This window comes from Furipterus horrens, unplaced genomic scaffold (assembly GCF_987537825.1).
Source record: "Furipterus horrens unplaced genomic scaffold, mFurHor1.1.pri manual_scaffold_10, whole genome shotgun sequence".
Classification (NCBI taxonomy): domain Eukaryota; kingdom Metazoa; phylum Chordata; class Mammalia; order Chiroptera; family Furipteridae; genus Furipterus; species Furipterus horrens.
In genome coordinates, this window is record NW_028327180.1 from 40129477 (window position 1) to 40148131 (window position 18655).

The 18655-nt window shown below is 43.9% G+C and overlaps 1 protein-coding gene across 1 annotated transcript in view; it reads left to right on the plus strand.

Moving 5' to 3' along the window:
- KDM4B (lysine demethylase 4B) overlaps positions 1-18655 on the plus strand; it is a 135802-nt gene that overhangs the window by 15038 nt on the left and 102109 nt on the right. Inside the window, exon 2 of the mRNA XM_090289413.1 lies at positions 15438-15537. The gene's annotated coding sequence lies outside the window, so the exon portion shown is untranslated. The remainder of the gene's footprint in view (positions 1-15437; positions 15538-18655) is intronic.

Below are 18655 nucleotides of genomic sequence, written 5' to 3' on the forward strand. Positions count from 1 at the left end.
GTTCATTCCCTTTTGCTGCTTAGCAGCGTCCACGCCAACGTTATTTTATGATCCTTTTTATCCTATAAGGTGGGCAGTAGTACTGATACCCCAGCTTTTACCCCTGATTTTAGCAGTTTGAGTCTTCTTTTTTTTTGATCACTCTACCAAAAGGTTTGTCAATTTTGTTGATCTTTTCAAAGAACCAGCTTTTGGTTTAGTTGATTTTCTCTATTTTCTAATTTGTTAATTTCCACTCTATGATCTTTATTATTTCCTTTTTTTTTTTGGCTTTAGGTTTAGTTTGCCCTTCTTCTTCCAACATCTTAAGGTAGAAGTTTGAGGTAGTGAATTGAGATGTTCTTTTTTAAAATGTAGGCAGCTATAAATTTCCATTTAAGTACTGCTGTAGCTGCGTCTTATAAGTTTTTATTTGTTGTGTCCTCCTCATTTTGATTTTCAAAATAGTTTTTAATTTGTGGTTGTTTAGGAGTTTGTTTAATTTCCACATATTTTTGAATTCCCAAATTTCTATTACTGATTTTCATCATGGTCAGAGAACCTACTTTTGTGTGCTCTTAATTCTTTTTAATTCAATGAGGGTTGTTTTATAGCTTAATATGTGGTTCACTCTGGGGAAGGTTACGTATGTACTGAGAAGAAAGTATAATTTCCTTTGTCAGGTGGGGTTTTCTATAGATGTCTCTTGGCTTATAGTGCTGTTCAAGTCATCTTTTTGTTGATCTTCTGTGTGGTTGTTTTATCCATTGTAGAAATTGGAGTATAGCTGTCTCCAACTCTTATTTTTGAATTGTCTATTTCTTCCTTCATTTCTGTCAGTTTTTGCTTCATGTGTTTAGACTTTTGTTATTAGGTGCATATATGTTTATAATTATTATATATCTTCCTGATGGATTGGCCCTTTTATTATTATTTAATGTCCATCTTTATCTCTAATAACATTTTTGTGTTAAAGTATTATTAGTGTAACCACTCCAGCTTTCTGTTTGCTCTTTGCATGTTATACCTTTTTACATTCTTTCATTTTCAGCGTATTTATATCTTTCAATCTATTTCACTTTATTGATTTTTTTTTGAGAGAGAGAGGAAGGGATTAGGAGAGAGAGAGAGAGAGAGAGGAATCGAGAGAAACACTGATTTGTTATTCCACTCAGTTATGCATTCATTGGTTGATTCTTCTATGCGCCCTGACTGAAGATTGAACCTGCAACCTTAGCACACTGGGACAACACTCCAGCCAACTGAGCTACCTGACCAGGGCCTATATCTTTCATTCTGAAGAGAGTCTCCTATAGACAGCATATAATTGGATCTTGTTTTTTTTTCCTCCAGTCTGACAATCTCTGTCTTTTGATTGGATTGTTTAATCCATTTACATTTAATGTTATTATTGATACAGTTTGATTTATATCTGTTATCTTCCTTTTTGCTTTCTGTCTCATATCTTTCCCCACCCCATTCCTTCTTTACTGCTTTTGTTTGCATTGAGTATTTTCTACTCTATTGTTTTAATTCCTTTAATGATTTTTTTTACTCTGTTTTTGGAAGTATATTCTTTGTGGTTGCTCTAGGCCTTATATACATTTTATCAGGATCTACTTCTGATTCCTATTATTATTTGAAGCAAATCTTTGCTGATTCCATTTGAACAGTGCTTAATCAGGGTTAAATGCACTCGACTGATTCAATGACTTTGGGTTTTAGGTTTTTCAAGGGTGCTGATGTGTCCACTTGCATGAACAGTGTCTTTCTTTTGTTCATTCCTTCTCACATTCGGTGAAGTGAATGTCTCAAAGCCCTCTTAGAACCTGTAATGACCGAAAGTACTTGTGAGGCTCTGTCATGTCAGGACCAGGCTTGGGAAGGCCCCGACTCAGTGTTATTGCCCTCTTTGTGGTCTGGCCTCTTCTTCCTTGCCCCATCTAAGCTGACTGATTGGTGGCCCTGATTCTACCACAGGATTCCGAATCTAGGTTAGTATGTCATGCCCACTTGGAGGCAGGTCTTTGGGCTTTAAGGAGTGCTTGTTGTTTAGCTCTGAGATCAACCTGTGGAAGGCCAGCAAGGTGGTAGGTTCTGACTAGATTGTTGACTGTGACTCCTCTTAGAGTCTAGGAGGTTTGCCTGAGGGGTGGCAGGCAGGATGGTGCTGGGCAGAGAACCAGGGCCAGATGGAACAGGTGCTTCTTTTCACCAGTGATATGGGCAGCCACAGTGTTCTGGATATGCTTAGTTGAATCTTCAAACCACCATCAAAATTTTGATCAGAACTTTGGGGAGCTTATAGGTGTTTATTTTCTGATTTGGTATTTTAAAAAAATAACAGCTTTGTTAAGTATAATTCACATGCCATGCAATTCACCGTTTTAAAGTATACAATTCATTAGTTATTAGTATATTTGCAGTTATGCAGCCATCACAACTATCTAATTCCAGAACTTATTTTATCACTCCAAAAGGAAACCCATACCTGTTAAACAGTCACTCCCCTTTTTCCAGCCCCTGAAGACCACTAGTCTACTTTCTGTCTCTGTGGATATGCCTGTTCTGGACATTTCATATAAGTACAGTCACACAATATGTGGCCTTTAGTGTCTGTCTTTTCTCACTAAGCATAATGTCCTCAAGATTCAACAGTGTTGTAGCAGGTGTCAGAATCTCCTTCCTTTCTAAGGCTGTGTAATATTTCATTGTATGAATGGACCACATTAAAAGAAATTTATTTTATTTTTATTAATTGAATTTATTGGGGTCAGATCGGTTCACAAAACCATACAGGTTTCAAGTGTATAACTCAATAAACATTATCTGCACACACACTCACATTTTGCTTATTCATTCATCTGTTGGTGGACATTTGGGTTGTTTCCATTTTTGGGCCATTACAAATAATGCATAATATGAATAATCATGTATGAGTTTTTGTGTGAACATGTGTTTTCATTTCTCTTGGGTAGATACATAGGAGTGTAATTGCTGGGTCAGATGGAAACTCAATGCTTAATGCTTTAAGAAACCACCAAATTGTTTTCCAAAGTGGCTGCACCGTTTTTACCTCTAGCAGTATATGAGGGCTGTAATTTGACTTGGTAGTTTAAATTTGAATTAGGTAAGGAGTGGGTACCATAATCATTTTGGTGATAGTTGAATTCCAGGACACATTGCCTCTTTCCCCTGATATCCGCTCCTGTCTACCCAGATGGACCAGCCAGTGAGCTGTTGGAGGGACAGCTTTGGAGGCGAGCTCTTAAGTTCTCTTGTTTTTTTAAAAGTATTGTCAGTAAAGACAGAAGTCTATGTGAATTACAAATTTCCTCAGATCCTGAAGGCTCTAGGGTCATCGCTGAGTCAGGCAGAGGTCTTTCTAGTTCATCGTATACATACTCCTTTGTTTTTATGTGGATATGTATGATTTCCTTGCCCATTTTCTTGTTAATGGGCACTTATATTACTTCTGTATTTTTTCTTTTTAAATGGTGCTATGGTGAGCATCCTTGCTGTTATCTCTTTGAAGTGAACTCTGCGTATGGGAGCTCAGAGCGCAGACACCTTTTTAAAAAAAAAAATATTTTATTTATTTATTTTTAGAGAAGGGGAAGGGAAGGAGAAAGAGGGAGAGAAATATCAATGTGAGAGAGAAATATCAATCGTTGCCTCTGTACATGCCCCAACTGGGACCAAACCTGCAAGCTTTTTAATCACACTAGTGACAGCCCCAGCTTTATCCCTTCTTTTAATCTGTTACTTCCTGGTCCCTGCTTTTTTGAATTGCCACCTTATAGCCATTGCCCACTTGTTATATTGGGGTGTTTATTTTTTCTTGACTTATAACAGGTTTCTCAACCTCAGTACTATTGATGATATCTTTGAGCTGGATCATTCTCTGCAGGGCTGTACTGGGCTGTGAGGTGTTGAACAGCATCCTCAGCCTCCACCCACTCCATGCTAACAGCACCTTTCCAACTCCAGTCATGACAACCATAAACATCCCCAGATATTACCCAGAGTCCCCCAGGGGACAGAATCACCTCTGGTTGAGAACCAGTGTTTTATAATAACTCTTTCTATATTAGGGCTAATAGCACCCTTTGGTGTTACACACTTTTTTCTTAGTTTCTCATTTATCTTTCAGCTTTATTTTTGATGTGTTATTACAGTGAATATTTTAAAGTTTATTACCAAATTTGTCTTTTCCTATAAAGTGCATGCTCTTGTGACCTCCCAAGATGATAAAAACATCGGCTCGTGTTTTCCTGTTTGCACTTTTATGGATTGTATGCATATCTGCCATTTAAAGCACAAGGTGGAGACAGTGCTTTGTGTTTTCCACATGTCTCCTTGCTAGTCTGCATGGGCTGGTGAGGCTGGTGATTAGGACATGGACTGAGAGCTGGGCTCTCCTGGTGCTGACCTTGGACAAGCCACTTTACTGCTCTGTGCATCAGTTTACCCATGCATGAAATGAGCTGTGATAAACAGTACCTGCTTCCTAGGGTTTTGGGGCTAGTCAGACATGCCAGGTGCTTAGAGCCAAGCCTGAATGTGGGTGAACTGTGCCCCCATCACTGGCCTTTTCATCCTTACTGGTCACCTCTGATCCCAGCATAGCTCTAAGGGAAGACCCAGGACAAACCCTTGAAGAAAGGTGATATTCAGGGTGGTCAGTGAATCTGTCCAGGACTACCAGGGCTGTGAGTGAGAAGTGGGGTCCTCTCCTGCTGTATAATTTGTATACATGTATATCTTCCATCCCCACCCAGAGCCTACACAGATGCTCACAAAATTACAAGGCACATTTGCAGAGAAACAAAGATTATTTTCTTTATGTTTTAAATGGTTAATTATAGAACATCTACAACCTATACATATGTATAAAGAATGGACTGGTAGTGTTTTGAGTGTCTGCCAGGGTGACCTTCTGGCTGGGTGGGGAGTTTGGTTGTTCCCTTTAGCCCATAGGATGTTGGCATTCATTTCTATCTCTGTGTGGCTCCAGTCCCTTTGTCTGGGCTGTGGGCCAGGGGGACAGATGGCCTTTGCCCAGACTGCTTTCTTGACCCTGTTGAGAGCCTAGTAGAGATGAAGGTGGGCTGGTAGGCCCTGTTCTCCTTGTCCATAACGTTCCAAAAGCAAGTGCTGGCTGCCATACCTGCATCCCTTCTGGGTTCCCTGGCCTTTTGCCCAAGCACTTCCCTTTTATTTTTCCAATCCAAGTGCTTTTATGTTTTTAAGAAAAAATTTTGGAGACATAATTTCAGATTTACAGAAATGTTGGTAGAAATAATATAAAGAATTCCCTGATACCTTTCACCCAATTCCCAATTTACTGCATCTGCATTTATTCCCTTTGTTTCCCTCATTCTCTCTCTCTGCATTTTTCCCCAAACTGTTCCAGATAGGTACCCCTTTTCTCTAAATACTTAAGTGTTTATTTCTTCCAAACAAGGTATTCTCTTATCAAATTATCAAAATCAGGAAGTGAATTCTCCAAAGTCTCAGAAGAGAATTCTGGATCACACATCGCAGTCAGCTGTCATGTAACTTTTGTTTCTTTTTATCTGGAACAGTTCCAGAATCTGTCTTTGGAGTTCATGACTGAGGTTTTGAAGAGTACAGGCCACTTACTCTGTAGGATGTCCCTCGATGTGAGTTTGTCTAATAGTTCTTTGTGACCAGATTCAGGTTACACGCTTCTGGCAGAAATATCCCAGAAGTGATCTTTTATTCTTCTCAGTACATTGTATCTGGAGACTACTGGTGTCAATTTGTCCTATTTCTCAGTCATGTCAGCCTCGATCACTTGGTGTCTGCCAGGTTTCTCCCCTAGACAGTTAACTATTTTACCATTTATGTTTAATAAACTTCTTATGGGAGATACTCTGAGATCATGTCAACATCCTGTTACTCCTCCAATGCTCACTGCTTGTTTTAGCAGCCATTGCTGATTCTTGCCAAATGGTGGTTGTCTAATTCCATCATTCCTTCTGCATTCATTGACTTTGTACTGTATGGAACAGCTGTCTTTTCTTCCCGATTTGTCTGTTTATATCACTGTGGACTGGATTCTTACCTGATTTAGTAGGTTATAATCCATCACTCTCCTTATATTGCTAGAGTGGTCCCAGATTTGTCCAGGGGGAGAGCCCATGCTGGCTCCTTGTGTCCTTTTGGCATATACACACCATTCCCTGGGCAATTCCTTCCTTTTGGACACAGTAAGATGTTCCAGGACTATCCTGTACTTTCCCTGCCCAGCTCTGGGATTGACCACTTCTGCAAGGAGCTCTAGTTCTTTTGTGGACAATGTCATTTAGAAACCAAGATCTGAGTGCTCAGTGTGCTCATTGCCAATGGGGCGTCTTTGCTTCTAGGCCATCTCATCCCCCAGAGCTGGGAAATAAAGGTGTGAATAAGTACCCACTTGCATTAGCATGTGTACATATCTGTATATGTGTATGAAACACACACACACACACACACACACACACACACACACACAGAGGACATCCACATTCATTTCTGCTTCCAGCTTTCTGTATACACACAACTGCCCATGAGTTCACACCAGTGCCTCTAGTTCTAGTTCCACACATAGACTCTTTGCTGGCTTCCCCTTTCCTTTTTTATAACTCCCTTCTCTGTCAGTGCAACCCTGTTGTGTCACCTACAGTAAAATTAGCCTTTGGACTATAAGTCATTGTTTTATCTTTATTTCCAAGGCATCTAGTTCCAAAACTATATTTAAAAGTGACTTGGGGTAGTTCTTTCTTTTCTCTCTCTTTACTATGGTTATATTATTTTCTTGAAATACAGTTTGGTTTATTTGTTTCTGTTTGTATTTTGTAGTAGGATTTCCCCTCCAACTCTTGTTGATTTCATTTATGCCTTCTTATTCATTAGGTGGGACATTAGCATGGTTCCAAGTCAGGACTGGGCAGAGATGTGACATCACCCGTCCCTGCTCTCCCTCCTGTCCCCACCCCTCCCTAGTTTCACTAGTCTCTGGTTTATCCTTTCCCAGCTGCTCAAAAGAGCAGACGTGTATTTTCTTATATCTCCATCTTTCTCACATGAAAAATGGGGTTGTGGGAGTCTCTCTTGTGCTTTGCTCTTCTCATTGGAAACCACTGCATCTGGCTGTGGGGATGTCCTCGCTGTCTTGCACAGCTGAGTGGTGTCCAGTGTGAGGTGCAGCACAGTTAAGGCAGCCTCTCTTGTGTAGGCATTTAGGTGGTTTCCAGTATCTTGCAGGTGCAGAGGGTGCTGCAGTGAATTCTCTTGTGTATAGGTATTTTTGTATTTTTGGAAGAGTATCGTCAAGATGAGTTTCTAGAAGTGGGGTTGCTGGGTCAAAAGATAAGAGCAAATTTGTTTTGTTAGCTTCTGCCAAGTTTTTTCCAGAAGGTGGTATTGGTTTACTCCTACCAGCACCGTGGGATGAGAGGGTCTGGTCCCACAGCCAATTTTATTTTATTTTTAAAATATTTGCCCATTTGAGAGGTGACAAATGGGACCTGTGTGGTTTTAATAATCATTTCTGAAATTATGAGTGAGATTGAGCATTGTTTAATATGTTAAAGGTCATTTTTGTATCTTTTCTGTGAATTGTTCATGCTTTTCACCCATTTTTCAATTGGATTTTTTACCCTTCCCCCCCACCCAACCCTTTAAAACTTTAATATAGTATATTAGGGAGATAAGCCTTTTGTGGTATGTATTACAAATGTTTCAGTTTCCTAGTTGCATTTTGACTTTTTTTATGGTCTTTTTTTTTTTTCTACCATAGTAGTGTTTTTAAACACTAATATAGTCAAATTTATGAATCTTTACATTTACTGCCTCTGGATTTTGAGTCCTAGTTAGAAAGCCTTTTCCTACCCTGAGCTTGAAGAGGAATTTACCATGTTTTCTTCTAGCCTGTATGGTTGTATTCTTTCCATGTAGATCTCTCATCCATTTGGAGTTCATGGTTGCAAATGGTGGGAGGTTTGTACCTGACTTTATCTTTCCCCAAATGGCTATCCATTTGTTCCAGCACCATTAATCAAAAGCCCATCCTTAGCCAGCACTTCAAGATGCCACTGTTGTCTCTATCTCTTCCTGATCTGTAGTCCCCCAACCCCCTGGAAGTAGTCACCCTCTTAAAAGGCATGTGCACACATGTTATTTTTGACATGCTAAGTGTGTACTCTGTGTGCCGCAGAACTTGGCAAATCACTTCCACATGTCTCACAGTTGATGAAATCCAGCTGGAACCTTGCCTGGCCCCAGTGCTCCCTTGGAGGTCTGTTTAGTCAGTCCATGACCTACTGCCAGGTGCAGGGTTGTTGGCAGCCTTTCATGCTCTAGATCTTGCAGAGGAAGGTCCTATAGATAAGTCTGGGTGGATGGGCAGGCTGCATGTCTGGAGCATAAAGACCTAAGAGTGATAGTTAGAAGGGAATGGGCATTTTTAAAAAAAGAGATGTTGCACCCTGGCTGGGTGGCTCAGTTGGTTGGAGCATTGTCCCGTATACCAAAAATGTAGGTTCGATTTCCGGTCAGGGCATGTACAGGAAGCAGCCAGTTCATGTTTTTCTCCCACATCAGTGTGTCTTTATCTCTGCCCCCCTTCCTTTCTCTAAAATTGATAAACATATCCTCAAGTGAGGATTAGAAAAAAAAATGTCCAATTGTCCTTCAGAGAGGTCCTTCGTGGACATTGGGAGCATGGATGGACAAGGGCACTCACCCAGTGTGTCATCAGATCTGTCTTCTTTGCCTGTGTGAGCCTTTTAAATGACAAGGTCCATAATAGCTGCCATATATTGAGGGTTTACAATGTACCAGGGTCTCCTTTAAGTGCTTTTTGTCTGTTAGCTTATTTAACCCCCCCCAACTCCAAGAGCAGGGCATTACTATGGTGATCCCCGCTTTATAGATGAGGAAACTGAGTCCCAGATATTAGGAACTTTTCCTATGTTACACAGCTGGGACTGGGACCAGGCATCTGGGGCCTTTATTCATCTTTATGGCCCCTCCGTGGTTACCAGGGAGAAAGCTTGAGAGAACAGATAAGGACATACTGTCAAAAGTGTAATCAAAACTATAAGGCTCTACTATCTGTCCTGCCATCAGTGTCTTTGGGGTTTTGGCCTCTGTTCTTCTCACTTGCTCCATTGCTGTGATGTCTTCTCATGTGTTTGTTGGCCATTTGTGTATTTTCTTTGGGGAACTGTCCATTCAAATCCTTTACCCATTAGTAAATTAGGTTATTTGTCTTTTTGTTATGGAACTGTAAATGTTCTTTATATATTCTCAGTACAAGTCCCATATGGTATACAAGATTTGCAAATACAGTATTCCCTCACTTATCGCAGATATTACGTTCCAGACACCCCCCCCCCCCGCGAAGTAGGAGTCTCACATTTATTTTACACTCTTAAACCTACCTAACTTTAACAACATATGTATACAGTACCGCAAAATCCTGCGATATAGTAAAAAATCCGCAGTAAATAATTAAATATAATATTTTCAAAAATTCTGAGATACAGTGAGGCCACGATAAGTGAAGCGTGATATAGAGAGGGACTGCTGTATCTTCATCCATTCTGTGGTTGTCTTCACTTTCTTGATTATGTCCTTTGAAGGTCAAAGTCCAATCTGTCTTCTTTTTTTTCTTTCACTGCCTGTGCTTTTGGTTGTGTATCTAGAAACCATTGCCTAATCCAAGGTAGCAAAGATTAATTCATGTGTTTTCTTCTAAGAGTTTTATAGTTTTAGCTCTTACATTTAGACCTATGATCCATTTGAGTTAATTTTTTGTCTGTGGTGAGAAAGGGGTCCAACTTCATACCTTTGTATGTGCATATCTAGTTGTCCCAGCGCAAGTGTTGAAAAGACTGTTCTTTCCCCATTAAATGGTCATAGCAACCTCACTGGAAATCAACCAGTTTTAAACATGCGGGTTTACTTCTGGTCTGTCAACTCTTCTTCCATTGATTGCTATGCATACACATCTTTATGCCTGTAGCACACTCTCTTGGTTACTGTAGCTTTGCCAACGTGAGTGATGTCTAGGCTTGGGAGCGGACATTAAAGAAAAATTATGTGGTCCTTATAGATCCAAGTAATGAGGCTAGAGCCTTCTTTGTTGGGATCCAGACAACCTGGAGTGCCCACAACTTCCCTAACTGAGCCTTCATAGCTTCTGCAGTTGGATTTTGGTGTCTGTGAGGATATGGAGGATTTCGTGAAATATTTGTAAATAGAGGCTCTATGCCCAGTGTGCAAAAGCTGATGAAAAAATCACTTTTTAAATTCTTTCAGATAGGAAGGATCTGAAACTTGCATTCAACAGGTTGGATATTTAATGGGTCCTGAAGCTGGATTGTAGTGTGGTGTCAGCTTGCTTTTTCTTTTCTTTTTAAAATCAGTTTGGATCTTTTTACAGCCAGACTCTCCTCTTGTAGGCTGAAACCTGCTGTGCAGTGAGCTTCAGAGGACAGAGGTAGAGGATTTTATTTTTTGTTTTTTGATTTTTTACTTTGAAATAATTTAAACTTAATGAAATATTGCAAAGACAGTACATAGAGTTCCTGTGTACTTTGCAGCCACCCTCCCAAATGCTAGCTCTTACCACAGAGGGATGGCCCAAACTGAATAAGCAACACGGAGGAACAGTATTCACCAAACCATGGATTTTATTAGGACTTCACCAGTTGTCCCACTCATGTCCCTTTTCTGCCTCAGGGCCCCATCCAGGAAACGATGTCACATTTAGTCGTCACAATTCTGCAGGCTTTTCTGGGCTGGGACCGTTTTTCATTCCTTTCTCCTCCGTCATGACCTTGACATTCTTGGAGAGCACTAGTCAGGGATTTTGTAGACTGTCCCTCAGTTTTCTTGGATGTTTCCTCGTGATTAGTTGGAAGTTATGTATTTTGGGGAAGGCTATGCCTGGTGATGTGTCCTTCTCCATGCAGTATATCGATGTCCCATCACTGGTGGTGTCAGTCTTGATCCCTTGTTAAGGAGGTGCCATCCTGGAGTCTGCACTGGAAGGTTTCTCTTTTTTCCTTTGGGATTTTGAGACAATGCCAACACCTTGTTTCTCTAACTTCTGCCTGTCGATTTTAGATAGACAGCAATGATAGGCAACAAAAATTACTTTGGCTTTCTCATGGTGACGTGTATCACCTTCAGTCCTTCTCCATTTATGGATTAGAATTCTTTTGTAGAAAAGGGCTATCCTTTCTCCCTTTTAAGTTTTATACCAGTAAAGACCTATGCATATTTATTTTACCTGCAGGTTAAAATCCAGTACCATCACTATTTACCATGTTGCTTGAGTGATCCTTGCTTTGGTCGCTGGGTGCCCATTGTCCTTCCTGTTTGGCTCCCTTGTGTTTCCTTTGTGTGTTCCCAGCCCCAACCCTGGAGTTGACTACTTCTCCAAGGAGCCTGGTTCCTTATGTTGGAGAATGATATTGAAAAACTGTCACCTGGCCTTTGGGTACACTCAGTGCTGGGCTGCCATGGCTTCCCAGGCCTGTCAGTTGACAGATCTTGGAGATGTGAATACCACCCTGAGCATCTGTGACCCTCTGTATTTATATCTGAGTCCATCTATCTGTGTATATATATATTTCAAGAACCTATTAAGTATTCAAGCCAGTGGGTCCTTCCGAGGCTTTGGGTGGCCTCCCCACCCTGTGAGGGGCACAGAGACCCTACAGACTTTAGCAGGCATCAGGTGACACCTGGCCTCTTTTGGGGGCCAATTGGGGCTTGTGGTGTGGGAGGAGTAGGCAGATTTGGGGGTTGAGCCCTCCTAGGTCAGGTAACTGAGTATACAGGTGATGGCTCCCTTCCTCTGGTCCATAGGATACCCCGTCAGCTCTCCACCTCTCAGACCCCGGGCCTAGCTCTCGGGTAAGAATGAATAGTGTGGCCTGGTGTAGTCCCAGCCTCCGGACCCACCCCAAGGGTCAGTGCTGGGCAGCTGAGAGCTAATAGGACCAGGGAACCCAGGTACTCCCACCTGGGGTATGGAGGCCAAGCTGTGGGGTCCCAGAGATGCCTCTAGTCAGTAGCAGCTCCTGGTGCCTCAGTGTTTAGGCACAGCTGGATCTTACCTGGTTCTTGATTCTTTTCCTTTCTGGCTCCACCTACCTGCCCTTTGCAGAGTAGGTGGAGAAGTAAGCTCCTGTGCCTTCTGCTGCTTTGGTCAGCATCTGCAGGCTCGGGGCGGGCATGTCAGAATAACAGCGTCATCTAGTAGTCAGACGGCACCTTTTCAAAGGATAAATAGTCAGACTGCACTTTTCTAGGGGCATTGGTATCTGATGCTTTGGGTCACCACTGCAAGCTCTTACCTGGTTGCAACTGGACTCCCTCTTGAGTTCTATTCTTAGTGCCCCAGATTTCCCAGGACTCACAGCGAGGTCAGCAGCTGGGCCGGGCCAGCCTGGGCAGCAGAAGGCATGAGTCCCAGCCTGCCTGGGCCTTTTTGACTTGTTATTCTTTTTAAAAATTACTTTGATTTTATTTTTTATTTTTTTAAAAAGATTTTATTTATTTATTTTTAGAGAGAGGGGAAGGGAGAGAGAGAGGGGGCAAGGGAGGGAGAAAGAGAGGGAGAGAAACATCTATCAGTCCCCAATCAGTGATCTGGCCTGCAACCTGGGTATGTGCCCTGACTGGTAATCAAACCAGCGACCCTTCAGCCCGCAGGCCGGCATTCAGTCAGTCCACTGAGCCACACTAGCCAAGGCTGACTTTGTTTTTTAAACGGTTTAGATTTACAGAGAAATTGAGCAGATCAAGTTCTTAAAAACAACTCTCACCCCCAGTTTCCTTATTATCAACATCTTACATTAGGCTGGTATATTTGTCAAAATTAATAAGCACATTCTTATTATCTAAAGTTCATACTATATTCAGATTTCCTCAGTTTTCCCTAATGTTCTTTCTCTGTCCTAGGACCCCATTCAGGATCCCACATAACATTTAGTTGACACGTCTTCTTAGGCTCCTCTGTTTTTCTTGGTTTTGGTGGCTGGCAGATTTGAGGAGGATTGGTCAGGGATTTTGTAGAAAGTCCCTACATTGGGGTTTGTCTGGTGTTTTTCTCATGGTTAGATTGGGGTAATGTGCTCTGCGGGGAAGACCCCAGAGGGGAAGGACCCTTCTATCATATCCAGAGTCATGAGGCACCATGACTTCTTATTGTTGATGTTGACCTTGATCCCCTGGCTGAGTGGTATTTGCCAGGTTTCTCCACTGTAAAGACACTCCCCTTTTGGAAGGAAGTCATTCTGTGCAGCCTACACAAGGATCCTCTGATCCCTCAATTTTGGCTACCCTGTGCTATGCGGATCTGTGGCTGGTTCTGTGGCTGGGTCTGCATCCCAACGCCTGCAGGAGATCCTTCAGTGGATTTGGGTTAGCCGGGACCTTCGTCCCTTGTAGACATGGTCAGGGTGGATAGAGGCTTCGCCTCAGCCTGTGGCCCAAAAACTGGGCCTTGACCTCAGTCCCGGAGCTTCTAGCCTCTTGGTTTGGAGGTTGTGTCTTTTGGCCCCCAAAGTGTAAGAACAGAATTACCTATGTTCTCGATGGCCCAGCAGCCGTGGGCAGCAGCAGATTGGAGTCTGTCCACTGAGAAGCACAGGCCTCAGTGGTTTCTCTGCCTTTCTCTGCTGGTAGGAGCAGCCAGTGCCCAGTGGGGGAGACAGCATGCTAAGAGACAGTTACTAGTGACAAGGGAGACAGGTGATACCATTGAGACAGGACAAGAGAGGGGCTAGTAGTTCACAGCAGGAGACCTTTGTGGTCAGTGGAAGTTGAAAAGACCCCTCACTTCCTCTGTGATTAAGGGAAATGCACATTGAAGCTATACATTAATCTTCTCTGCTGCCTTGATGGATAACCACAGACTTAGTGACTTAACACACATTATCTCACAGTTCTGGAGGAAGGACGTACTGGACTAAGATCAAGATGTGGTCAAGGCTGGTTCCTTCTGGAGGCTCCAGGGGAGCATCTGTTCTCTGTCATTTGTAGCTTCTAGAGGTGCCTGCACTCCTTGCCTTATAGTCTCTTCCTCCATTTTCATAGCACATCATTTTGACCTGTACTTCCGTGACCACATCTCCTCTGACTGACCCTCCTGTCCCCCTCTTATACAAGGGACCCTTGTGATGACGGACCCCTCCTGATAATCCAGGATAATTTTCCTATCTCAAGATCCCTCACTTAATCCCATCTGCAAAGGCCTTTTTTCCTAGAGGGAGCATTGCCACAGGTTGTGGGGGTTTGGACATGGACATCCTTGGCGGCTGTTCTTCTGCCGGCTGCAGCTCCGTGGAGATTCCACAGTAATCTGATCCTCTGACTTCAGCTCTGGCCGATGTCAGGTGCTAGCAGGGCTGTGGAGCAGGGCAGTCTTCAGCCATGCAGGTGGGAGAGACCGAGGAGCCCTTGGGAGAGCCAGCGACAGTTTACTGTGTCTAGAGGAAGATACGTGCAGCCTGAGACCCACAGATTTCACAACTTCGTGTGGCCTTTCAACCAGGGGTTGTGACCTGTTAAAAGATAGTGAAATCACTAAAATTGGTTGTGCCCAGTAATTTTAAAAACCAGATTAAAAGAAGATAAAAAATGTCAGTGTGCGTTGTCTGTTGTAATGGTGTTGGTGAAACTGTGCTATTTAAAACTCTTGGTAAATTGGAGAAAGGATGTGAGATTGAGTTCAACAAAACCAGGGGGCGAGCTGCCCTTCCTGGAACATTAGGTCTGTTGGGGTGCGCAAGTTGTAGACAGCAAGTGCAAAGGTCCAGAGGCAGGGAACATCTGGTAGAACCTGTGCCATTGGGGTTCATGTGTTTGGGGAGCTGTGGGGAGAGGCGGGAGGGAGGGCTGGTGAGTCAGGGTAGCTATAGCCCAGATTGTCAAAGGTCCTGAGGCCAAACCCAAGTTTAGAGTCTCGTGCTGCGTCTATTCAACAAGTACTGACGTGTCTATGCCCTTGGTGGGGTCTGCACATCCCCTGCCAGGCTCTCCCCATGTACACTGCGTGGGGGAGCAGATGGCGGTCACCATGAGGCATTGTCCATGTGACTTTCCTCCTTGGAGGCACACCTTCCCTGGCTATAGGGGTTCACAGGAGGCAGAACTTGTAAACCTCTCCAAAGCTGCCTGTACCTTTAGGTTTCCAGAAGCTTCTCTGGCTTAAGTAGTTTGTGGAGGTTCTCACTTTCTCAGCTTTTGATTAGTTGATGAGCTTAAAATGGGTTTTTGTGTTCCTGAAAAGTGGCAAGGATTTGGAAACATCTGAATAAAGGAGAGAACGTCCTTGGGCTGCATGCCACTGTTGGAGGACTGTAATGCGGAATTTAGACTTAAGCACATGATCAATTTAGTTAATCATGCTTTTATTTTGTGCATTTTAGGAATCAACACTGTTGCTGGAACCTGATAGAAACCTGAGCCACTCAGTATAGAGCATCCTTCGTTGTAGCCTTGCTATCAGAATATACCAGGAACTTTCAAGTAAGTGCAAGACCAAGGCACCAAAGGCCAGAGTCTCCTTCCAGGTGACTATGAGGCCTGCATGCTGGGGGGTTCAGGTTGCTCCGTTTAGTTCTGAGCTCCTGGGCTGTCCAGGCTCTGCATGGCCTTAGACAAAGGAGCCTGGATATCGCTTCTCTAGTCTGCATGTTCCATGTTTGCATTCTTGCCCTTCAGCATCTGAACGCCTGTCCCACACTTCTAGAAGCCCTGAGAATGACTGTGCATTTTGATTGATGCTAGGGTCGCCCAGACAGGCTGTCCTGTCTGTCATGTGGATCAGGTAGGACATCACTTCTGGGCTCCCTGAGGGCCCTATTCACCCCACCCCACAACCTGCAGAGGATGGTGACAAGTCCCAGCTGGGGGTTGGGGGGTATTTAAAATGAAAGATTCTTTTAAAATGCATTTAAAAGAACCCACTGCCCAAGCTACTTCTGTGTTTCAACTCCAGGCTGTCCACCTTTTCTTATACTTTTCTGATAAGCCAGGGACAGAGGACAGAAGGTTTTAAAGTGGTGACCTCTGATGGTGGCCCAAGGTGGTTACTGGTAAGAAAAGAGGGAACAAGCTAATCACGTCCCAGCTCACATCTACGGGGTGGGGGTGACAGGGTGGAGGAGGAACAGTCCTGTGCGCTCCTGGCCATGTTGGCTGCTCTTGTGGCCTGAGAAAGGCTGCCTGGTGTTCTGTGTTGACCTCAGATGCAGGCTACATGGCTAATTAGGGCCAGGTGTGAACTAGAATGTGGCCTTTTCAAATGCATTGAAAATCTGGACCACTCTTCAAAACCCTTCTCCCTCAATCCCGTATGTGCATTCCGCAGCTGCTGCAACATGACCGTAAACCTGGGGACTGCAAACAACCCATATTTATTTTTTGACACTTTGAGGGTCAGAATTCTGAAATGAGTCCTATGAGGCTAAAATCAAGGTGTTGGCAGGTCACTCCTAGTGTTCTCTGAGTTTTTTCAGCTTAATTGGGCTGCTTGCTTTCCTTTCCTTGGATCCCCTTACTCGAATCACTTTAGCCTCTGCCTTCATTCCTCTATTATCTCGTCTCCATCTCTCTCCCTCTTACAAGGAAGGACTCTTCTGATGGCACAGGATCATCCCCATCTCAGGGTTCTTAATCCCATCTTCAAAGTCCCTATTATCATGTAAGGGAGCATAGTCACAGTCTGAATTAGGATGTGGTTGTCTTGGGGGCTGGGTGGTGGTGGTGTATTATCTTGCTGATCACAAGCTTGTCTAAACCATCTAACTCTTTTCACAGCAGCTCTACATATTAATAATCCCACCTGCACTGTACTGTGGTTCCAATTTGTCCACATCCTCATCAACACCTGTTATTGTCTGTTTTTTTATTCTAGCCATCCTAGACTAGAGAAGTGGTAGCTCACTGTGGTTTTGATTTGCATTTCCTTGCTGGCTAACATGTTTAGCCCTTTTCACGTGCTTGTTGACGTTCTTTGGAGAACTGTCTATTCAAGTCCTTGGCCCACTTTTTAATTGGGCTGTTGTTTGTTTCTGTATTATTGAGTTGTTAGAGCCCCACTTTTGGCATGATACTGTCTGATAAAGAGCATGTCACTCCTTCTGGACTATTCTGCGACTTCCCTCCTGGGGAGGCTCTCACTTGGTCCTGTGTCCCTCCCACATGTTTCCAGTAAACCGGAAAGGTTCTCCCAGGGCTGGCATTCAGTCAAATTCCTTTTTTATTTCTTAAACATGTACACATAAGATTTTTGTTTGCCTTTGTTCAAAAAATGTGTCAAGGGTTATGGAATGTTGGCATTAGAAACCATTTTAATTTTCTTCCTTATACTTACCTACTAAAAGACTTCATTTCAAAAGGCACAAATAAGAAAGGAGAAAATCCTATAGAATTCACTGTGGAGCTAAATCTGGGTGACGGTGGTTGGAGCAAAGTGTCTCTTGCCAATGTGCATATGCAGAATACTCTACCTGCTGTCTCATCATCTGCTTTTCCACCTCCTAGATGGAAAACTCATCTCCGTGGCATGATTTTTGACATGAGGGAGAGCTCATAAGAGCAGGGCCCTAGGGCTGCCCCAGTTCTGCCTGGGACAAGCTGCTCTTGGGGAGGAGGTCAGCATACTCCGTGCGCTCCTACCAGTGGCGCTGGGTGTTTGGGTGGATGGGTAGAAGGCAGCTTCTGCAAGAGGCTGTATTCCTCTGCCCTGTAGGCTACTCGCGAGCCAGCCTTGGAGGAGAGGTAGACAGCTGACCAAGACCAGCCGAGCTAAACGTGAGAGCTGTTGGGTGTGGGTAGGTCCTGGCACCTGTCATTCACTAGGATGGAAGAGCGGTAGGACTCTGGCTGTCTCAGCAGAGCCTGCCTGGGCATTTGGCTCTGCCACCTACCTGCCGTGTGGCCTGGGCATGTGACTTCCCCGTGTGGGGCCCTGTGTCCTCAGTGAACTATGAAAAATGGACTTATTGTGTGGAGTGGACGAGTCACCCATGTAAAACGCCAAGAACAGGGCTGAGGGCCTGTGAAGTGCTGATGTGTCATCTGCCTTGGATCTGGGCACCGGTGGCCATGGCAGAATGAGGAACCTGCCTGTGGGCTTCTGCCATCGAGGGCTTGGGACCAGGGGCTGAGACTGGGACAATCATGTTCTGGCAGCAGGTCTCAGAGGGTAAATTTGATGGTCCACGTGATATGGTGGGTGGCGGAATCCTCCTTAGGCGCCCATTGCTCTGTACAGGCAAGACCCTGTGCCTCCCCAGTGGGTGTGGAAAATCTTGAGGGGTGATGAAGTGGAATGGATAGGAGTGGGTGGCTAGGGATGGTGCCATCGAGAGGAAGGCCAGCTAGCTCTCATGCTTCATTGTTGCATCAGAGGTCCTGGCCCATGGAGCCCTCTCCCTCCCACCCTGCCCTCCTGTGTCTCCTTCTACAACCATTAGCATAGCTCAGGTTCACACTGGTGTTTGCAATAGTGTTGGGGTCAGGGTCTGTCCCCTAAGGACAGACATGCTGTCCTGTCTGCCACTGTCCAGTGAAGGACCATAGAGAGCCCTGTGTGGCTGCATCTGGGCTGAATGGGAGAGGGCAGATAGGCTAGGGACTC